This window comes from Bombus terrestris, chromosome 13 (assembly GCF_910591885.1).
Source record: "Bombus terrestris chromosome 13, iyBomTerr1.2, whole genome shotgun sequence".
In the NCBI taxonomy this organism is placed as follows: domain Eukaryota; kingdom Metazoa; phylum Arthropoda; class Insecta; order Hymenoptera; family Apidae; genus Bombus; species Bombus terrestris.
The window spans coordinates 1,261,941-1,284,702 of NC_063281.1; the positions used below are offsets into that span (position 1 = coordinate 1,261,941).

The 22,762-nt window shown below is 38.0% G+C and overlaps 1 long non-coding RNA gene across 1 annotated transcript in view; it reads left to right on the top strand.

The window, feature by feature from the left end:
- LOC125386185 overlaps positions 1-22,762 on the top strand; it is a 103,533-nt gene that overhangs the window by 35,632 nt on the left and 45,139 nt on the right. Inside the window, exon 2 of the long non-coding RNA XR_007226127.1 lies at positions 1,611-1,805. This is a non-coding gene — a long non-coding RNA (uncharacterized LOC125386185). The remainder of the gene's footprint in view (positions 1-1,610; positions 1,806-22,762) is intronic.

Below are 22,762 nucleotides of genomic sequence, written 5' to 3' on the forward strand. Positions count from 1 at the left end.
ATAAATTCCCTTGCATTCTTCAGAAGTGTTTATCATTTAAATTTCGTTCGCACGCATGCCTCTTTTCGGCAAGAAAATCGCTAGTTATTCTCTGTTCATTATGTCAGTTTTACGACTTTTGCGGAAGAGCAGACAGCCCGAACCTCCTGAAACATTGGTGTAAAGTGCAACGCGTTGCATTTAGAGTTACAGGGATCGGCTGCATTAAAATTCTTGGCGATAGGATGGAAGCAGAGACGGCGGAGGAAAGCTAGTAAGCCGCAATCGACACGATGGAAGCGTACGAATGGCGATTTCTTCGTGGTCGTATGCTTATTGACAGGTACGGCACAGCGTTACACGGTGTCGTACGTGTAAGATGGCCGGCGCGAAATCCATGATAAAATCAGCAAGCGCTTTGCGTCCATACGTGATGTCACATAAAGATGCTAATGCCATGGTATTATCATGTCGAAACAGGCTATCGCTTACTATGTTTAAAGCCGTCATTACTCTCTGACAACAGCCACCGCGAGAGTAGTCGGCGAGATTATTGCCATTTCACGAAAATCCTGTTCGCACGTAACCACAGCTGTCGTGGACAATTCAAACAAGCCGCGTAAAATGACGTAGAATTATCCTACGTGTGACGGCGCAGGAATTCGTGAACATGCCGAGGCGACAGGTCGTCGAGCAACGCGAAATGTACTTAGGAGCGTAATTACCGTAATTATGCGTATATGTTGCGACCAACGAGTACACTTCCTCCGTAATAATGGTATTTCAACGTTGCTGGACGTCGCACGCGGCTTGCATGTACAATTAACTAGAATGTAATTTACCCGTTGTTTGTGCTAACGCGCGAGCTACACGTTGGAAGAAAGCACTATTTAGCCAGGTTGAAATTGGTTCCTCGGTCATTAAGCTAGCAACGATATTATTGTTAGCTTCTAACTGATTTAGCCACTGAATGCATATTAGGATTTTGGTTACGATGTTTCTGTGTATGTCATAGCGAAAGCGTAGAATTTGCTAAATGTATATACTGATTAGTCAATATATGCATTACGTAAGATTTTGAATGTGCATATTATTCGTAGCCAAGATATATTCGTTTACAAGATATTGTAGTAGGTATACTTCTGCTAATAAAAGTTTGAATTTCATTACTCGTCAAAGATGAATAATCGCAATATAAACACTTACTCATCAAATTAATATGTACGTACATTGACTAGTAAGTTAGCAGATGTTTATTAAGGTAATATATTTACTGTGTCGCAATGTTGTATCTGATGTTCGCTTCTAGCGAATAACCCACGAAATCCAATTTTCACTACACACGATAATACAGTTTACAAAATTTCTCTCTCAAATATCGGTTTATTAAAACGTGTCGACAGTCATACATTTTCATAATAATCTTTCACAGAGAATTCGTCATATTCGATCACGATTAATCAAAAAATCAACGACGTGCTAATACATTGATCATTATACACGTCAGTAAGAAAAATCGAAATTCTAAACGAGACCGTTCCTCGACATCCCGATCTGCGTGCAACCTATTTTATGCACGCAAAGTCTATCAATTTCTGGATCCATAATATTTCGCTATATTTAAATTCCAGAGGCCCCGGCTAGCCGCCCGACACCTGTTGAAACGCGTGCACCGCGTTCTCCTGTTGTTAGCCAATATCACAGAAACAAATTGCTAGGCGTTGGGTCTACACGAGCAATGCCTGTGTGGCGTACCTTGGCGAAGATTGATACAACGTTGGATGGAAACGTTGGCGACTCTTGCGCGCCAACGTTAATCCGCGTGGGTGAGCTTTACGACTCTTTTTACGTTTTGGACGTTCATCGGGGAGGTTGGGATGGACATTTTGTTGTCTGGCGTGTGCTCGAGTGTAACGATCGCGGTCGACCAAACGGAGGAACGTTATCGAGCCACGGGGTTCATGCAGAAAGGATCTCCGAAGCTCAACGAATTGTCCAGCGAGCGAAAAAAATTGAACGGTCCGACGCGAGTGTAATTGGGACAGGTATAAATCTCGTTCAGGGACAATAGTTTTTCTGGCCTCAGTATATTTACAATGCATCTTGGTATCTGCAGCTGCCGCGTACGTCTCATTAATTAAGCCTCTCCGTTTCACCATCCCATCGTTCCTTTCTGTTTCTTCCTTCTTCTTCTTCTTCTTCTCGTTTGTTTCTTCATCGTCTTCTTCTTCTTCTTCTCGTTTGATTCTTCTTCGTCTTCTTCTTCTTCGTTTCACCGACAAGGAACGTACAGACTCTCCGCCTACACCGAACCCACTGTTCACCAATACGTTCGAGCAATCCCTTTACAGGCTGCTCTCGATCGGCCCGTGATGCTGCAAGACCCTCGGCCCTCCGTATCTTCCTTCGGATTAATTAAAAAATTCCTTTAAACTCGCGATACACGTGGAAGACAATTATCAAGTGGAATGGTGCTTCTGGTAGAGCGTGTTTTGTAATCGTCGTTTATTCTTTGTGTCGCGCGTGTTGCGTGAGGCGTAGGTGAGGAGTTAGCGTTTTTCGGGAATTCAATATAAAAATCATATGAATGGGTATAATGGCGGATATTTAAAGCTTATAAAATTGATGTCCTTTTGAAAATTAAAATACATTTTCGCTCGTTGGATTTCTTATAGATATTTTCTCCTAGAATCTCTATATTATATATTATGTAGGATATTGATAATTACATTATTCCAAGAAATATTCTAGATTTTCTCTTCCTGTCGTTACGAAGAAGCAGAGAAAAAGTGTCTAAAAGATAAATTTTGTAAAATTGCTTCGATACTTAAAGAGGCAACCACCGCAGGATAGCGAAAGTAGCGATGTAACACGTGGTCAGGTAAGATTACAACGAAACCGAAAGAACTTGTTAATCCCGTTCGGAGGTGCACAGAGCCCAGAGCAAATTCGAGATTAAATTCATCAAAATCCAATTCTGAGCGAGTCCCCTTCAGGCTGCATTACACGAATGAATAATGCATAAGTAGCGTGCAACGTCTTGTCCTACTCTTCTCCTCATCATTCACCGGAGGTCGTCTTGACGTCGACTGATTAGACTTAGCGGGATGCTTTTAGGAGGCACCATCTTGTCAGCTTTAGCGGGGGTGTGTATCATAATCTGAATGTAAAAAAAAAAAAAAGAAAAAAATAAGAAGAAATATATGGAAGAAATCTAGAGTAGAACGGTTTATGATAAAACGAAATGTATCCAAGCATCTACTGGTAGATTCGAAGTGAGTGATTGTAATTATGAAACAGTAGCAAGACTGCAAATCGAGTCGCTCGCGGCTCGAAGAAGCTGATGCTTTTCTACAAGGGTTATTCCTCCTTAGGCGAATGCCTGCAATTCGGAAGTTAAGCACACTGACTGCAGATTGCCTGCACGTGGTTGATCACGTTACAAGTATTTACTGCTCCCCTGTCTTTTTCCCGAATATTAAAAACAAATTAAGCGATCCTCCCACCGTGCTTAAGTTTCTTGCGCTGCTCTTTAGTGCCTGGTTTTCTCCGAAAATCTTAAAAACGTTAATCTATATACTGTTTGGTGTGCGATCAAATTTTCTATATATTTCGACATTCGCTTCTTAGCTCGTTTGTAAATTAGTCATGTTATTTATTTTAGATTTCATTATTTATCAAAATGTTTAGCATTCAATGACTTTTGGGGAAGAAATTTGATAAAATATTTACGCCGATATTAGGAAGAATATTTTATATACTCTTCTTACTTTTAGGTATTCTATAAATAAGTCACACAGGAGCTAAATTGATCTACTTAATTTCTTTAAGTTTCTTACTTTCAGCGTTAAAACATATAATTGGTATTCAATTCTTCAGAAATCAAGCAATTAATCTTGATTCTATACGGATAACTCAAATAGTCCGAGATAGTTTTTTAATCTAAACTATTTCCATACCTAACTCTCGATTTATTCGATTCTAGTCCATAGAATTTCAAAATCCTCTCCATAAAATATCATCACTCTTCCCAAAACACTCAAACATTCCTACAAGATTAAACCTACATATGCGCATCACCCCTTCAAATGATACGAATGCTCTCATCAAGCCAATCGAATATCAACACACAATGTTCTCTTGAACGATGCCAATTGCCCTCGTCGACAACTTGTACCTCAAAACACAGTGATTTTCGCCAGGACGGTAATTGGCGCAGCACGCGTCCATCGAAATGACCGGATTCAAGAAGGCGCTCGTTTCAGGAAGGCGAAGAGGCGCTTGCTTTCGTTTGGAGGATCGAGAGGCGCTCGTGGGTGCCCCTTTGCTCTTTCTTCGGTTGAAGAGCCGAATCAGCGTGGATTGTATGCAAATTGCGGTAGCGGCTACTTGAGGCTGGCGCATTTAAACGGCTGGTGGAAGGGCAGCAGCTCGTTTCTGCCCTGGCAGAGGCCCGCAGTGTCCCTGAATAAAACATCTCTCGCGAGGAATTCCAGCCTGTGTGCGCCGCGAGGGTGAAGAGAAAGAAAGACGACGCAGACGCTCGCGGGTTCCTCCACGGCGAGTCGTAGTTGTTAAGTACACGTCGCACCAGCTGATGCTAATTAAAATGAGACTCACTTTGGCTGCTTGTTCTCTCGGTTCCCCTTCGCCCGTTTCGTTCCTTCTTTCTCCCTCTTCTTCGCTGCTTTCATCTCTCTGCTCGCGCCTCTGTTCTACCGTGTCTGGCCTTTCTCCTTCGTAGTCGTTCACGTCTCTCTGCCTTTTCTGAGTCGCTCTCCCATCGGGGCTACGTTCTCTGCCTCACGGCTAGGAATATAAAGATCCTACTTAGCCGTTATTACGGAACCACCTCTACGTGGGCAGACCATTCCGTGCCATTCCTTCTTTTTCTCTTTGCGTGGCTCGCGATTCGCAAGTTCGCGCCACGCGAGAGGCTTTACGGTAGCTCGGGAGGTGCTTACAAGTGGCATTGAAAAGCTCTTTGAACTTGGCTAAGCAATGTGTGTTGAATGTTTAATTCGTAGCCAGAGTATTGAGGAAATATTGATCTTTGAAAGAGCGTTATTTGTAGTATTCTCTTACAATTTTGAAACCTAAACCTAGGTTAGAAATTCATCCGAATCTCCACGCTACTAATCTTTTAGACAATAGCCTACAGATATCAAGATTCAGGAGGCGCCACATGCTAGACTCTTCCGTCGTTTTTCAAAACAACAAAAGCACTGAAAGGTTGAATATATTTGAAGTTAGAAAGTATAGAGGAACGCAACCCGTGTTGCTCAAAGTCTGTACTGACGTCACATTTGTTTGTAATATCCGGTAATTGATTGATAGCAAATAAACTTGATACATATAAAAAAATATTTAAAATATTTTTAAAGTACAAAGCATGCTTTAGTGTGCAAATAAAATGCTTATTATACGATGTAATGTACCTCTGAATGTAAAAGTAACATATAAAATCTCTATTGAATTGCGAAGTCCTTCCGTGAATAGTTAACCATAATATCCACAACATTACATTAATACTTCTCCATTGATTATAGCCCATAAAAAGGAACGAAGATAATTATCTCTTCCTGGCCTTGATAAATTTCTGAAGAGGTTTAGTTGCTTTGTAACGAGTTAAAGTGTGAACACTGTAATAAGCAATGGAAATAATAAACCGCTTGATGAATATTTAATATACAAAAATTATCCAAGATATATTTCTTTGTATTTTAATAACTGCATGTCAGACCACAAAGTGTGTTAGAACAAGCTTGAATGACTCGGTTAATGCGGATCGTTTGAAAAATCTGAAGGGCAGGTGTAGCTTATTGGCAGTCAGGTTGATTCTTGTACCTTTTACGACTGGAAAACGAGGCTCTCGCGTGATGTCGAACGTTGAACGAGACAAGTACGTAAAACAACAAATTGGTGTTGGAACGTGCATGGTTACTCGGAATCACCAAGTCTATAATATAATTGAATATGTTCACTGGCATATTATTAGACATAAGAGAACTCGCGATTTTCTTTATTAGATCTATTAATATCTGAGATCTACTATATTATATTAATACACTAGATCTATTAAGATCTATTAATACATTAAATTCATTCTTTTTCAATTTCAACACATTCTAAAATAACACAAGAAGAAGCTCAATGCCTACGACAAGTATTTGCACATGCCTTTATTTTCCAAAGAAGTGTATTTTTATTAGGTTTTGTATTCCATTTCATATCACATTTTTGTAGTCATATGTAAGTGCCGCTAAATGATATGAAATGTCATATACTTGGAACTAAATGATTAGCGCGCAAATAGCACTGCATGTACACAACGTTTCAAAAAATCAAGCTAGTCAATTAAAATGAAAGACCAAAACGTTGGTCAAAGTACCTGAAAGAAGAAGTTAATCCATCGATCTTGCCCGCATCTGCTTCTCCAAAAAACTACCACGAAGCTCCGTAAAGAAAATTAATCGCATTCGCGAGGCACGGTTGTAGAATCAGGATCGATCGACCTGTCCCTTTGCCGTTAATCCTTTGCGATCGACATCGATCAAAGGCTAAGAATGAGACAGCGAGTGAGACTCGTTGCTATTCATCATCTGCGTCCCGATAATCGATCAAAATCTTTCTCTTGACGCGCGATATCTCGCCGATCGCCGATTCGATTTCTGTTGGACGCGGTCACTATGCGCGGTAGCGCCGCGCCGCCATTGTCGTCCGCGCTGTATCCTTGCACTTAGTTTAGCATAATTGACGGAGGCACGAACCGCCGAAAATACTATCATTCACCGATCTACCGGTGGCTCGGTTGACATAACCGCTTATTAGCGAGCGAAGTGCACGGCAATGCGTCTTTCTCCGGGGACCAATGTGACTGACAGACACGACGCCCGTTAGCGAGCGTCCACGTCACCGTGGATTAATATTTTTCACGCGTGATCGCGCCCCGGGACGTCTTCATGCGTTCAGAATAACGGTCCAGCTCGCTGTGTATTGTCGATGCTACCTTTTTTATTCTCCGCCTTCGCCAATTTCTAACCGTGACTCGCGGTTTTGCCCCCTCGAACATTCGCGGCTATGCGACTTGCCCACCCTCCAGCGTATAAAAGGGCGTTCTTCTTATTTCAAAGGCATTGTTCTGCTAATTTTAATTAGGCACGAGCCGCACGGTATACCCGTTTTAATTCGCCCATCCTGGATGGAACGGCGGAATTGGAAGCCGCGGTATTGTTCCCTGGGATCTTGATTTTGCTCCTCGTTGCTCGGGCTGGATTTATGGAGTTTGATATTAAAGTTTTTGTTAGGAGACTCCTTGATTTGTGAAGTTATCGGGTGGAAGAAGTGCAACTATTCTTGCGAGAAGATAAGGGAAATTAATTGTTGGTAGAGGGAATGAGGCGAATGGGGATCTGCTGGTATGATAATTAGAAAACCTTATTTAGAGGTGCTTGAAGTATTGATTATGTCGTATATTGTAACAGTAGGTTGGTATGGGCATTATTCATCGTGATCGCCAAAGAATTTTTTAAGAATTATTATTAATACCTTAATGTACAATTTTTTTTATATTTTCACTTTATACTTTAATCGATCAACGATGCACAACTTTTTTTCGTGGAATTGCTTCTTCGCTATATAATAATATATCTTTTTATAATTCCAGTGCTATACACCTTACAATTCAATTTAATATAATAAGATGCAAAATGTGTGGCAGGAAGTGAAACAAGAAAGCAAGTGTTTCTGTAAAAAAAAAAGATGATTGGTTCGTGTCTCACGGGCATAAGCGTTAAGGGATTAAGAATTTTCTTTTTTTTAAAAAAAGATCTTGTAAAATAACAGCTTGTTTGTATCGTTCGGTAAATTGGGGGATGTTTTAACGAAAAGACGTAGGAGCCGAAACTGATCGAAGAACCGCACCAGGTTTAATTGGATCCCAGATTAACTTATTCGAAAAACAGAGCATTCGTCGCTTTGCCTTGCAATTATGTATTAAACATTCTGACAGCATGATTAACGAGCGCGAGCAATTTCGATACGAAGAAGATATCGATTACGTATCTGAAGTATCAAAAACAAAAGACGAATTTCTCGATCGATCAATGCCCAAGCATCTCATTTTCACCCGATCGATCACTACTTCCTGTCTCCATCTCACGCTTGATAAAGACTCGCGATATTGCGATGCACGCTCGATTATCCGGTCCGCTCCGCAGCTATCTTCCTTTCGATTGGATCGACCGATCCAACATATGTCTGGTCGCTGTGATAATATCGATAGAAATGGTAGTTTTGTATACGATTGTCGGAATTTTATTAGACAATGCAATGATAAAGTGTAATAAAAAGTTTGAAAAAAAGGAACAGTAAGAGTGCGTCAGGTTCATTAATTATAATACTGACGGGGAATATTACGCTCACCCCCATCCTCGTTTAAATTTTTGATCCACTCGATGGCTATCTAAATTGACCGCGATACGAAACACAGTGCATCCTGGATCGAACAGTTTCACACTGTTCCTTTTTTTCGGCGGCATCATTAATTAGTCGGCCAAGCATATATTTAGGCGTTCGCCAAGTGTCAGGTGCATAGGTACTTACGAGCATTGCATTATGCCCATTATGTCTATCTCTTGGTGCGATCTAAACGATCAGTAAAGCGATTTTTGTTGATTCTTTTTATTATATACTTGTTTCAATTCATTAAGTACATGGCTCATTAAGAATGATACATTTTACACGCTAAATTGATCTAATCACGTGTGAAATACCTACTGATGGTTTTCGTAGATTGCAGGAAGAAAGAGTAATACAAGATTTTATGCTTATTTTCTTACATATAAAGTTGTTCTTACGATCTTGAGACTATTATTTTAGACATTTTATATTTTTATTCTCTAACGTTTCTATTTGTATGAATTTCCAAATTCTTATTTCGTTGTTTTATATGATAAAGATCATCGACTTTCTTGTGATAACGAATTACGTATTCCATAAAATTATTTATAATAATCATCTCTTCTTGGAGCCATTCATTTTTAAGGGAATTTACAATTTTCCTTTATCAAAAAAAACTACCACTAAACTCCAAACTTAAATTCAAGAAAACAAAGTTTTCGATTGAATTTTTCAAATGTGTCCATTCATTTCCAAACGAAATTTGCAAATTTCATCGCAAGATGAATACAGTAATCTCCGACTTCACCAAATTCAAATCCTAAATCCAAGAACGCGTCCAACGGTCATCCTTAAACACATTTATTGCCGTACAAGACACTCAGCATTAAATCATTAAACCGTCGTATTTCGCGCAGCATCCCTTGCAATCCTCTTGATATTCCGGAGCAATGGCGGAAGGCAACATTTTCGTCGAATGTTGGAGTGTTTCAGATCTGACAAATCCTCCCTTGGGTGGTGGCAGGGTAGGCCCATTCGGCTTAATGTATGCCGTCCGAATGGAAACTCCTTAGCGCCTAAAATCGTCTTATCGACGATCGATAGCCGATCGATATTCCGCGGCGGGTAGATGGGATCGCAGAGGGGCCGAAAAGCGCGCAGATCGGAGATCCCATCGCGTCTGAGGGAGTGAGAGGGGAGGGAGATAAAGAGCGGTCCTATTGTTCTTCCACAGGGCCACGCCTCGTGTCTGTAATTACAGACAGGTCGCTTCGAGGGAGCCCTTTGATGTCCGCGCCCGAATAAGCGCGCCCTTCGCACAAAAGGAAGGACCCCGTAGGATCTCGTCCACGATCGATCCTAGACGAAACCGAGGGGGCTGGCGTCGATCGATTCGAAATTAGAGATTCGCGATAGAGTTGCCGATCTAGGATGCGTTTTCTGCGCTTGGCATAGGCGTAGAGTATAATAGACGTATATTGCTTGTGAATAGATTTGTTCTGTTTGATAAGTTCAACGAAAAGAAGGCGTTACTGGTGGAAAAACGTAAATTGAAAACATGGAGCGATAGGTATTGATGTAGCCAAATTTAGATTTGTAAATACGTATATTACTTGTTAGCTAAAAGTTTGAAGTTCGTTTTTCACATGGTGAAAGAGTAACAAAATATCCACATTCTTGTGATGTATGTTCCCGTAGTTTTCCTAAACGTATTTTATTAAATCGTCATCGTGCAAAACACAACTATGAAAATGGCAAAGTTTGTTCAGATTGTGGAGAAATGTTGAAAGTAGAAGAAGATGATAAGGAACACGAAGAAAATCATTGCACACGAAAACAATTTAAATGTAAAAGATGTTTACAAACATTTAGTATTGAACAGACATATATAGCTCATATCCAAAATCATGATGATCATAAATGTCCAAAGTGTGATGTCACTTTTGCCTCCAAAAAGAAGGTGCATGAACATTATAAAATGGTGCATTCTTCAAAATTGAATCATAATAAAATATCAAATAATGGTAAGTTTTTAAAAATAGAATAAGAAAATATATATTCATAATTTATAAAAACTGACTCTCAAATAGAGAACTCTACTTTCATGAAATTGAAATAGCTCAGCTTTCAACATGACATTTGTCCATTTGTCGTATCATCTCGTGATCCCACGATAAATTTTCTCTTCTCAATTTTCGTGGAAATGTATGTTCTGTCGGAGTATTTGGACCAACAGAATAATAACATTGTTGGGTTGTATAACATTTATATGAGAGTCATATAATAAGTAAAGAGTACAAGCTTGCAACAAATCGACTTTAGCGGGTGTCTGTCCCATTTCTGCTTTATTAAAACCGACATTGTAGAAACATGTTAATTTTCGAAACAAACTTATCTTCATCTCGACAGAAAGACGTTTCTATGGTGTAAGGAGTGACACTTTAATCAAAGATCCGTTGCATCCGAGATTCGTGCTTAGATTAGACTTTATCGCGAATCTTTAATTTAAGTCGATCGATCTTCGGGCCAGTATCTCGTTCGTCTCGAAGATCGATCTCTCGCATACTCTCCGTGCTCATTTTACCTGATCCCGTCGCAAATGGGTACGGCCGATAACATTTTACTCTTTCAAACGCTATCGAATAAGGAATTTTTAATTTCAGAAATTGGCGGGTTAATAGTTTCACATTAGGCACGCTTTAAGCGGTCTCTTTATCGAGAACTTTTAATCTTCGATCGATCTTTGCTCGTTCCCTTTGATCCCCTCAGACTAATCACTCTAATGATTCTGTAGTTTCTGTCATAACAGAAGCTTCATTAACTCCTCTTGGCAAAAATAGTTTTCCCATTACCTCGTTCTATCCCTTCTGAAATAGCGTATAAAATAATCTCTCGATCTTCTCATTATTTATACGAATTCCCGAGTTTATTATTCCATAAACTGTAACTTGTTACCCTCTTCTTTTGTAGCGGCACAGGAGTCAAAGAACGACGCGAATCGAGAGCGACTCATGTTGTTGTTTTGCCTCAGGACATTGACACAGCCTTGACGCAGAAACGTAATGATAAATAAACTCCGGGTAAACCATCGAATGAAAACGAATTCAAATTTTCCGACTCCCCCCGACCAGTATAAACAAACGGACGCAATCGCGAGTGAGACAGTCTCTATCAGTTAATAACCAGTCATCACTCAGTTATCAATTAGTCGCGCGACATAGTATCTCCGAGTATCTCCGAGTATCTAACAGTATCTTACGAGAATCTATCGAGTTACGCGACGAGCATTAACGAGTATTTATCCGCGATTTTATTTTGCGATTTATACTTTGTACTAACGACTGTATACAGGCTGTACATTAATTTATTATTCTAAATATATTCGACGGTTTCAACAACGAGCAATCTCGTCCTTTAAACCTCACGCAACAACCATTCTCTACACATAAACCTCTACACATTATTAACAAATCCTGCATCCGCCTTCCATAAAATTAAAAACCAATTCCATTTTCACAGCTGTCTTTCCAAAGCACCAGAGGCTGCCAAATGTATCTCTTCGCGCGAAATTCTATTTCACGTCCTCCCACACCGTCTCGTAAAATATCCAAAAAGAACACGGAGGAAAAGTGGCGCTTCGCGAGGCTCGACTCTCTTCACGAAAGCAACTTTCACCAGTGACCGTGTAATCCATCTGCTTCAGATTATTTTCCAATAATCGTACAATTGTTACGGCGAATAAATTTCAAGCGTTTGTTCCCGGCCGGTTTGAGTTATGTGACGTAAACGATGTGTTTTCACGTGCGTAAGGTACCGTCGGAAAATTAGAACGGCTCCCAAACAAAGCGTTCCTGTGCTTTATGGTGACAACTAATCGTAGCTGCGGTCCAGCAGCGAGGTGAAATAGCATACCTGCTCCGCTCGAATCAGAAGTTTTTCGGCGTAAGTCAGTTGGCATAGGCGTAACCGGTGCCGGAGGTAGAAGTTATGTGCTAGGAAAGTGGTGGGTACCCAAAAGTATCGTCGTGTTATGCGCGTTAAAGCGTGGCGAGGCGTTTCCAGCCACACAATGGCCCAGAAGTTGCTCGTGGAATCCTCCTCGTAACTCAGACGCCGTGATCGAAAACGAGTTAAAAATACGCAGCGTTCGCTTTCGGTTATTTTCACCTAACATCTGTGATTCGTTTCTTAGCTCTTTGAAAATTTGATTGGTCGAGAGATCGCATTCGCTAGTAATGGATTCGACAGTGTTTTTTGACCATCTGGTGAAGAATGATCGACTTTGGCTATGTTGGTTATTTTTATTGCTTTAGCGTAGTAAATTTTTAAGTAATATACACCTTTTGGTTATTAGAGAGTATAATTATTTTTTTAATTGTTAGGTGTATTTTTTATTGTATAACAACGATAAAAGGTTTAGTGTTTCTTTTTCTTGAGAAGACGTCTAAAATGTTAGGCTTGATATGCGTCTTTGCCCTATTCTCTGGCAAGATTGATGACATATTTCGATAGAATCACCCTGTCAGAAACCTACTTTATATTAATAACTACGTTCACTTAGGTATCGCAAGAAATACACGAAGAATACCACTTAACATGCAAAAAATGTAACACCTTGCGTCTCGTATTCTATGAACCCTTTCAATCTTTCTCAACATCTTCGAAACAAAAAACCATCCATTTCGTTTAACACTTTTTTAATCTTTTTATGTCCCAACCCGATACGTGGACATCTTTTCACGAGCAAATAAAGTTACCGTGCTTGGTCGCTTGGTCTGTACGATGAAACACGATCGAGAATACCTTGGAAGGCAAGGTAATAGCATAATCTACGATGGAACGTGGCTTGAAAGGTATCGGATTACCTTGACCTACCGTTCCAGACTTCTCTATATATCGAGCAATAACCAGTAGCCGTTAGAGGATTATCACCGAGACGAATCTTGCGCTAAAAACTCATTCCAGCAACAAGGCCGGTGGCTAGTACAATGAAAAAAAACATATCCGCTCGCAATCACTTTGGTTCGCTTGCTTTTGATCGGAGACCGCCAATATGCAGTCGACTATCGCCGCTAGACACACTACACGGACTAATAGGCGCGTCTCCAATTTCAGTCGATAGTTTTTTGCGATCGTAAACGCGTCCCAGATTAACTTTCGCTCGTCCGTGTAGCGCAAACCTAATTAAGAGTCAGTCGTATAACGCGTGCCCTGTGACCTTGAACCGGCTTCTAAGTAGAGAACGGAGCGAACTGTCGCGAGAGAACGAATTTCTTCTGGTTACGCGTATTAACCCCTGGCATTAACTCCTGCTGACCAAATATTCGACGATCTGTGTGTAACATTTTTCTGAAAGAGCCACGAAATTTCGCAAAAATTTTAAGTTTAAAATTTAAATTTTTGTCTTGATAATTAGATGACATACTTCCAACGTTTCATAAATGAGGCACGATGCGCTAACAAAGACATGACTGAAACCCGAAGAACCACAAATACATAATGCATACAATACAGTTTGTAAAATTCTTGTTGGTGTTTTAATGTAAAGAATTTGTTGAGGAATCCATTTTTATTTCGTGCAATTTATCGAAGTAATTTGGAGTATTTACTATATTACCCTATGCATAAGGGTGGGGAGTGTTAGAGATTTTTTGAGCACAGAAGTTACTTTTCTCGATAAATTGTAAATATTTGTTAACAGTGATCTGTGGAAGATAAAGTATAGAATGTAAGGTAATAACTGGTTGTGGTTTGGGATTGATACGATTAAATGTCGAAAAGCGAAAGCTTTAAGCGAAAGCGCTGGGCTAATGTTTAGGGACTTCAACGGCCGCAATAACAGTGTCGCAGTAGTATAACTATATGATATGACTATTACACAGATGTCGATTGGAAAACCTTTCTCTATCCGGTATTCTTCATTACCAATTAACATCTACACCTGAATTTATTATTTAGCAAATTCGTTGATTAATTGATCGAAGATATCCTGCAAAAGAAATACGAAAGAAGAAAATTATCGCGAAATACGTCTAGGTGAGATATTGTACTTAATGCGAATGATGAAGAAACAAATTGTACCCACAAATTAATTTAAGAAAAAATTCACTATATTTTGCACAAATTTACACACGGTACATATATAGGACGGTATTATTTTTTCCCTAAATATTGTTACACATTTATGTAAAAAGAGAGATTGGTTAACTTGTTCCGAGATTGTGGCACGACTCGTAGCTATCAGTGAGGATTACTGGTGGGGTGGTTTTAAGATTGGCCCGACCTTTTTGGCTGGATGGAATCATAAAGATCGGCGATCGCGAATGTAATGGCATTCCCTGCTGAGCATGCCTCGTCGTAATCTGTGGGAAACCGGGGTCCTGACCCTACCACGGACGGACGTGATTCTGTGAGTGCATGGTCCTCGCGATACAAGGTTTCTTTTCACAAAAACCACGGCAGGAATTGTTTCGCAAAACATCACAGCCAATAAAAAATTACCACCGTTGCAATACCCATCGTTTCCTTGTATTGCAATCAGGACCTAGCTATACAAATAATTTAATACATTAATAATCCATCTAGAGAAGCAATAATATCATTAACGAAGACTTTTGGAGTTTAGAATAATAGAAATTGGTGGAAATGATAGATAAATATGAACAATTGATATAATTGTTACGCGATTAATGATCTTTTAAATTCAGTATCTGTAAAATAGGAAGTATTTTTAAATTATGCATTTTAAATATTGCAATCGATAACGTGTATTAGATTTAAAAAAAAAAACTTTGCCGTGTGCTCACAAGTAATAGTAATGATTCTTGATGATCATGGGAGAACATAGATGACACGTCTTGAAGAATTCATAGATTACTGGGTGTTAAAATAGTACAGAACTCTTCGCTACAAATCTCGATTCGATGTAATCGATGGTGCGAGAAGAGGCGCCTAGAAAAGAATTTTTAAAATTGTAATAATTAACCGTTCCCAAAGTGCATACTCTGAAAGGATCGTGTTTAGTAATTCCGAGCAATAAGCAATAATTGGAGCAATTTTTAATTTTACCGTTCTTTGCTGGAACGATGGATCTTCCTCTTTAGTTGCTGAACCGCTTGCATGTAATGTAATCAAGTGTCCTTTCTTAATTACTCAAATCTGATATCCCTATAATTGCAATTAGCCGTTGAATTGATTACGTAAGGCATATTCTGCCAATTAAGGCGCGATCTATAGGAACGTGTATCGGTGGCGGGCCGTTCTTTAAGGATGTTTTATTACGGCGGCAGAAAAAGAGAGAGTCAAAGGTATGCAAATGAGGTATTTTCGTACGGCACTTATCCTTTTCGGCTCGCGTAATTTTCTGATTTTTCGAACATTACGGCTACATGGATGTTTACACCGTGAAATTCCTGTACACTCGAAATTTGCACCCGTTCCAAATATTTTCTACTGTCGCTAGCAAATCATACTTTAGAATATAGCAAAAATTCATTATCTTACTTCTTGCTCTAAAAATAGTGAAAACCGTAACAAATCATAAATAGATATGTTACTTTTAAACAGTAATTCAACATTGCGTATAAGTTTCCGAATATCTTTTAATTTGTTTGGTTATGTTTTTGGAGTTATTAAATTTGATCAATGTTAAGTTATTACGAGTTGCTATGATAGTAAAAATAATTTACAATTAAATAATAACAAACGTTCTATAAAGCGAATTGAGAACCTCTGTCATGGTCAAAGAAGCCTAATTGAAAGTCAGTCAAAAGTGCCTACCATGTCCGCTCGCATGTGCAACAGCTTCTATCTTCGGCCAGTGATTCGGCAGTACCTTCATTAATCGCAACATGGACCTCCACCAGAGAGCGGCGCATTTGATGACGTTGTGACCTCCCCGTGCAAAATGATTTCTTTAATGAAAACACGATTGAATGCGATAGCAGATGGTAGAAGTTGATTGCTTCGCAAATTTCGACGTTATGTCTGTTTCCTATAGAATCAATAGTGGCTTTGACAAACTATTCTTTTCACAGATTTAATATAAAAATCGAAGAATCCTACTATCAATGAAATAATATTTCCTACAGTTCATTATGCAATCTAATATCTCTATACATTAATATTTTCAATTTATCTCGAAGAGAAAAACGTAGCTGAATTTTATTATTTTCTCAAGGCAATTTGCACATCTATTAAAAAGCCATTGTGGTGTATTACGAGAAATGAATATCTCGCACCTGTAACAGAAAGTCGCGTGTTACAATGAAAATCATAGTGATTCAGCAAAGCATCGACAACGTCGGATAATTTTCTTCATCATACCATATTCAGATACACGATTTCTACCTGAGTATCGGCGAATTGAATGATAATCGCATCGAAGTTATTTTGCAAATTTGACAGAAAGTGATTGATGATCAAACGCGTGTCTGGATTCCTTGTAAAATAAAATTCCGTCTGCATATTTGCATAATGAAATCTTGACGCACGATCATCTTCCGAAAGACATTTGTTATACCTATCTCTGTTTATTAACACAGACCTCTTCGGTCTTTGGAAAATAAGACATTTTCGTGTCGCTTGATTGCTATTAAATTATGATTCATTAGCGATGGGACTCGATTCGTGTAATGTCCTGGTCGCGCTCGAATATAATGAATAGGCAATTCTGCAGATGGTTTGGAACGTTCTCGACGGCGAACGGAACGCTAAGATCCTCCTGGTGACGAGGAGAACGATGATGATCGTCTTATAATTATATGCGCGCGCGTAGATTCTGGTTTCAAAGACTGGTGAACACCGAAGAACAGCGATTTTGCTTTGCATAGAGAAGTAGCATCTGTCTTCAGTGATGCTCAAACGTGAACAATAAAATTAATTCATTATATTCATCTAGAATATTAAATCTTAATTATACTGCATCATTCAGTTAGAATAAACGCAGTTCAGCCATTAGGTTACCTAATGAACGTTATCATAAGAAATACTTGTTTGATAATTCTACAGCAAGATGTATCAATTAATGTTTTTCCTACGTTATTTTCAGTTCAGTTTAATACCCAAAAATGAAATAAATTTCAATTATACGTCCTGAAATTACGGAGAATCCGGTTTCGTAATGGATTCGTGATTAATTAATAATGATAATGCCACGTTGACGACTCGTCATTCTGGACAATTGTACGTTCCAAAGGTACGCCTTTATGACTGTGTACTGTAATTTCGCGATCGTACGACATCGAGATTTTCAAGTATCGAACGCGAACCAGCACTATAATAACGTGTGCTTGCAACCAACGATGCATCAGCGGTAATGCAGTAATAATGTAAGGCATGAAGCTTGGTCGCGAAACATTTCATCGAAACACGCTTTATGATTGTGCACCTGCCTCGCAATGGAACGTGAAAAGAATCCGTCCTGTTCTCGCTGTGCGACCAATATGACGTAATTTCATCGGTTTATCGAGGATTTACCGATGTAGCCTCGATGGTGCATGATTTCAATGCCGCAATTAAAAGTACCGTATTTTGAATGTGTTTCTTTAACTTGGACATTCTGTATGTATCTCAAAAAAATCCATTGGATTGAGATAATAAGCGCCAAAATTATTTTCTTATTGAGTTAGGAGAATACGAAATAGCAAGATATTTTAAAGTCTTTAATTTCTAAATCAAAATACGAGGTGTATTAAATTTTTGTTATGAGTGAGGAATTCTATACTTTTTATAGGACTAGGATTATTTAAAATTGTATTTTAAATTCTTATATGAATTTTGATAAAATAAAGAATGTTGAGACGAGAATTTAAAATAAATGGGATCAGAATTTATTATAACTGTCTCTTGTCATCCTATCTGGAGCTGGTCGTTATTTCGTTCAATTTGATGTAAGAGAAATGTCAACGCAAATTCAATTAATCGATTACAAAAATATGAACATCGTATTGATATTCATAAAGTTAAATTTTCGTTTAAAAGTTACAAAAAGGATCGAATTTGAAAAAAAGTTTCTAAACAAATTAATTGAAGTTGATCGAAATCTACATAACGAAAATTAAGATTTACTATATTCTACTCGCAAAATGAATCCCTACGATTTCAATATAAATAATATTGCGAACTAGTTAGCAATTGTGAGAACCTCTGCGTACCGTAGCGTAGGTAAGCATCGCGCTTCGTGTGGTCCACATTGTCCGTGGTCAAATTACATGGAACGGAGTGCTTCTAATGGCAGTTCTCGTTCTTCTGGAGAACCGGAGAGGGACCAAGGCACTCGCCACGACAGAGAACGGAGCACACGAGCTCGGGCGAAAGAGGAGAAGACGCTAGAAAGAGTCTGAAACAAGGAAGATCGGAGTTACATGTTCTAAGATAAAAGAAGAGAGAAAAAGGGAGCAGAGAGGGTTCTTCGTTCGATCTCTGTGGAAGAACAGAGACAGAAAACGAAAGAAAAGAGGAGGCAGAGAGCCGGTAATGCTTGCAGTTCGCTTTGGTCTCGCCTCGACCCCGCTTCTGCCACGCGACGACCGTGAAGGAACCGACAGAAACACCTGCCTGCTTCGTTGACATGCAAGGAAAATTTTCTGAGGCAAAGACGCCCGCGAAAACAATGTACGAAATAACGCAACGCAGTCTGAAGCTGTTTATGGCAATTTTTAATCATCTCGATTGGGAAAGTCGAAGATTCTTTCATACCAAATTAAGATTGTTCTCTGTCCGCTTGCGTAAGGCAGGTTTCGAGCATCATAAAATAACAATTCTAATGTAACATTTGATATTTAGTACTGAAACAGTTTCGGGCGTTTCGAAATTGATTTTGTTCAGTGGATACCATTTGTACAATTTAATGATAGTTGTTACAATTAAATAAACTAATAGTAGAAGCTTGTTTGTTTGAACGTATTGTACAATAGAAATTCATTGATACTCCCATTTTATATAATCTTTCGTATAATAGAACTTTACGTTGAGATGAATATGTTCAATGAGTAGGTGTTCACTTTAGTAGAGCGCTAATTGAAATTTGGGAAAGATGGAATGAACTAAGGTAAAGTAAAGTCTTTTTGGAAGTTTAATTTTTTTAAACTATTTCCGAAAACTTCATATATGTATCGTGTATGTTTGTTGCGTATATGAATAACCTCTACCTATTGAATGTAGAATGGAATTCGTATCGATGGAGCCCAAGTTTCGTTGGAAGATAAAAAGAACACGCGAGAATGTCAAAGAGAGATGTAAAAATGACGAATAACCACAGAATATTCCCGAGAACTGCCATTTAAAAAATTATGGACAACATAGTATGTAATATAAGATAAAAGTTGCTGGATGGTTCGACTACGAGATTTTCTGCATTATTGGGACAGATCGGACTTATCATTTGCGCTTCCCAAACTCAATTTAACTTTGTTATAGTGATCCGTGAAAGTAGAAACTATTTCGAATTGAAACCCGATAAAATTGTAGAAACAGAGTCGAACTCGTTGACTTTATCACGAAAGTTGATAGTTTTCGTTAGATTACGCGATTACTTTTCTGAATCGAACTAAAGAATCGTTTCAGTGGAAGGAATCACGGACGGTTCCATACATATTCGATATTAGCGAGAACGAAACCGATCAACAGTATCCTTCGTTGCAATTGGTCGAAAGAAACACGGCGAAACCATTGGACTCGTAACAACTGTTGTTATCCATTCATTATAAGCGTGATTTTGCGTGGTATATTAACCTAATACGATTTTCAGGGTGGTCTGTGTAGCAACTGCGATTTCAAACAGTAACCATACCCCGGTGGTCGAACATAAGAACATGCGAAAGAGACATATCCATGAATAATTCATTATCTTATCTGGCTTTTTTCGCCAGGTCCATTCTGACACGAAAAAAAACCTGTCAAAAATTTATTAATAAATTTTTTATCTCACAGGTGGAACTGAATCTTTAATTGATTAACTAAGTTCGTTTTGTATTTGTTGCACATTTTGAAGCTGATACCTTATGGTGCTATACCACAGTTTCTGTGTGGTCTGTTTGGAAGTCCGTTCAGACAGATGACATAAAAGAAATAATTTTTTAATCGAGAACAGATTAAAGTTTGTTACTTCTACATTTTATGACTGGGTAAGTATAGATTTTTTGTATCATTTCCTGTATGTAAATATTAAGTTGTTCGAAAAATTCATAGTGAAATTCAAGCAATATCTAAAGAAAATGTACTTTTACAGGGTTTACATTTTATCGAATAAATACATTATTTCTTTCGAGTAAGAGCAAAATGTATTGTTCGAATGTAACAAAGAAAAAAGAGAAACAGAGAAAAGAGAAAGTCTGTGCCAATTTAATAATTACATGAAAAACACTACGAAGTTTCCAAACAATCTAATAAATATCTCATACCTGAACAAAATGCATTCATATTAGTTTTCCATCGAGTCTTTCAACATTTAGTTCTTATCTTTTTGCATTAAAAATAATTATTAAAGATCAATCCAGAATTATATCAAACAAAGAGAAATATTCATTCTTTCATACACATACAAAATGGAAAGATTTCAGATTGTTATATCGTGAATAATCATTGAATAATAATTATTATATAATATAATATTATAATATAATTATAATATAATATTGAATAAATAATAATCGTGAATAATAATCACGTAATTGGAATTTCTATAATTAAAAATAGTGCTGCCATATTCGAATTCACATAAAAGAAAATACCTTTTATTTTGATTTTATCTGGTTTAGGAATCGCAACGTGTTACGCGTACCAAACATTTTGAATTGTTTCTTTTGATTGCATTAACGGATGAGTGATGCCGATTAAAATTAAACGAACCGATATCAGCCGTGGCGATCGTCAAACGAAAACCGCCCGTTATACGCGACGATACCCTGTTTTGTAATCGGCACGTAGTAATCCGTAGCAAGATAAATCGGCCTTTTAATTAAAACCAATGGCACAGCGGGGGTATTACCAGCTATACAAAACATGCACTTACGTCGTTATCGAGTTTACATTTACTCGATATCGCGTGCTGATCATAAAATGAAACCTTGTGTTTCATATCTGCTGCCTCAACAAATTGTAAGGCTGTGTTTTTCAGTTCATCTGCTGTACGAAACATGTAAAACACCGAATTTACACACAGTGTTAAATTATTTATAATTTATTTAATTTTCGTTCATTGTTATTTACTCAAGAATTAATTAAAATTTTATTCCTTATTTTCAATCTGATAACCTTCTTTCTACAAGACTCGTGTTTTGGTTTAATGTTATTTCTATAGTCCTTCCAATGTTTGATCACCATTTCTTTTTTCACTCATAAATTGTTTTAACTACATCGTATATGCGTTATTTGAAATTGAATTAAATTCGATTAAACATAAGATATCTCGCATCGAGGTAAAGCATCGGGAAAATACGTAGAATATGAAATACAAACGCAAACAAACGAATACGATTAAGTTAGGGCATGGTAGTAAAAAATATTTGGATAGTCAAATTTCTGCTAGAAATTTTTCCATGCTGAAAGTCCTCCAACTCTGGAACAAGATAAATTTGAATATGCAAAAATTCACCTGCAATAAAACTGGCAAAAACTGTCTTAACCGTTACGTACTACATATTTCTTACCAGTAGACAAGTAAACATTTTTTAATGGAACTAGGTCTTTATAAAAAATGGTATAATTATGTTTCAAGCATGAGAATCACAAAAGGAGTACAAAAAATAAAAGGAAATGTGGTAACGAGATACTGCAGTCCCTACATAATAGCTTGCAAAATACAATTCCGCGTAAAACTGTAGTTTCACGTAATGAGATTCAAAAATGATTCATATAACACGCATAATATATTCATAAATGGTTGTTTACAAATGTTCGAATAGCTCAGTCGGCTACTGTAGATTGTTAAAAAATTGCTCATAATTAGACTTTTAAAATATTAAGGAGCAAAAACTCACGGAATATGCATAAAATATACATAATATGAAAAAATATATGAAATAGGAATATTCCGAAAAGGAATACTCATTATAATATTTAACAGATAAAGTAAATTTCTGCGTAGGATAGCGTTTATAAAAATATTAATTCGCATAAATATTCACTATCTATTCATATTCAAATTTGATGAATTATAAGGGAAATTGCGCATTGTTAACATAATTGAAAAATTCTTTTGACTCAAATAATTTTATCTTACTCTACTGTCTGAAGTGATATTGGAGGACTCACGTCTAATGTTCATCGCATCTAAGCACCCTGCGCTTCACTATCATTTTCCAGGAACACAGTCCGTCACAGGATACTCTGAAATTACTCTGTCCTTTCCCTTTTTACCCCTCGTTCACGGTTCGACCGTCTG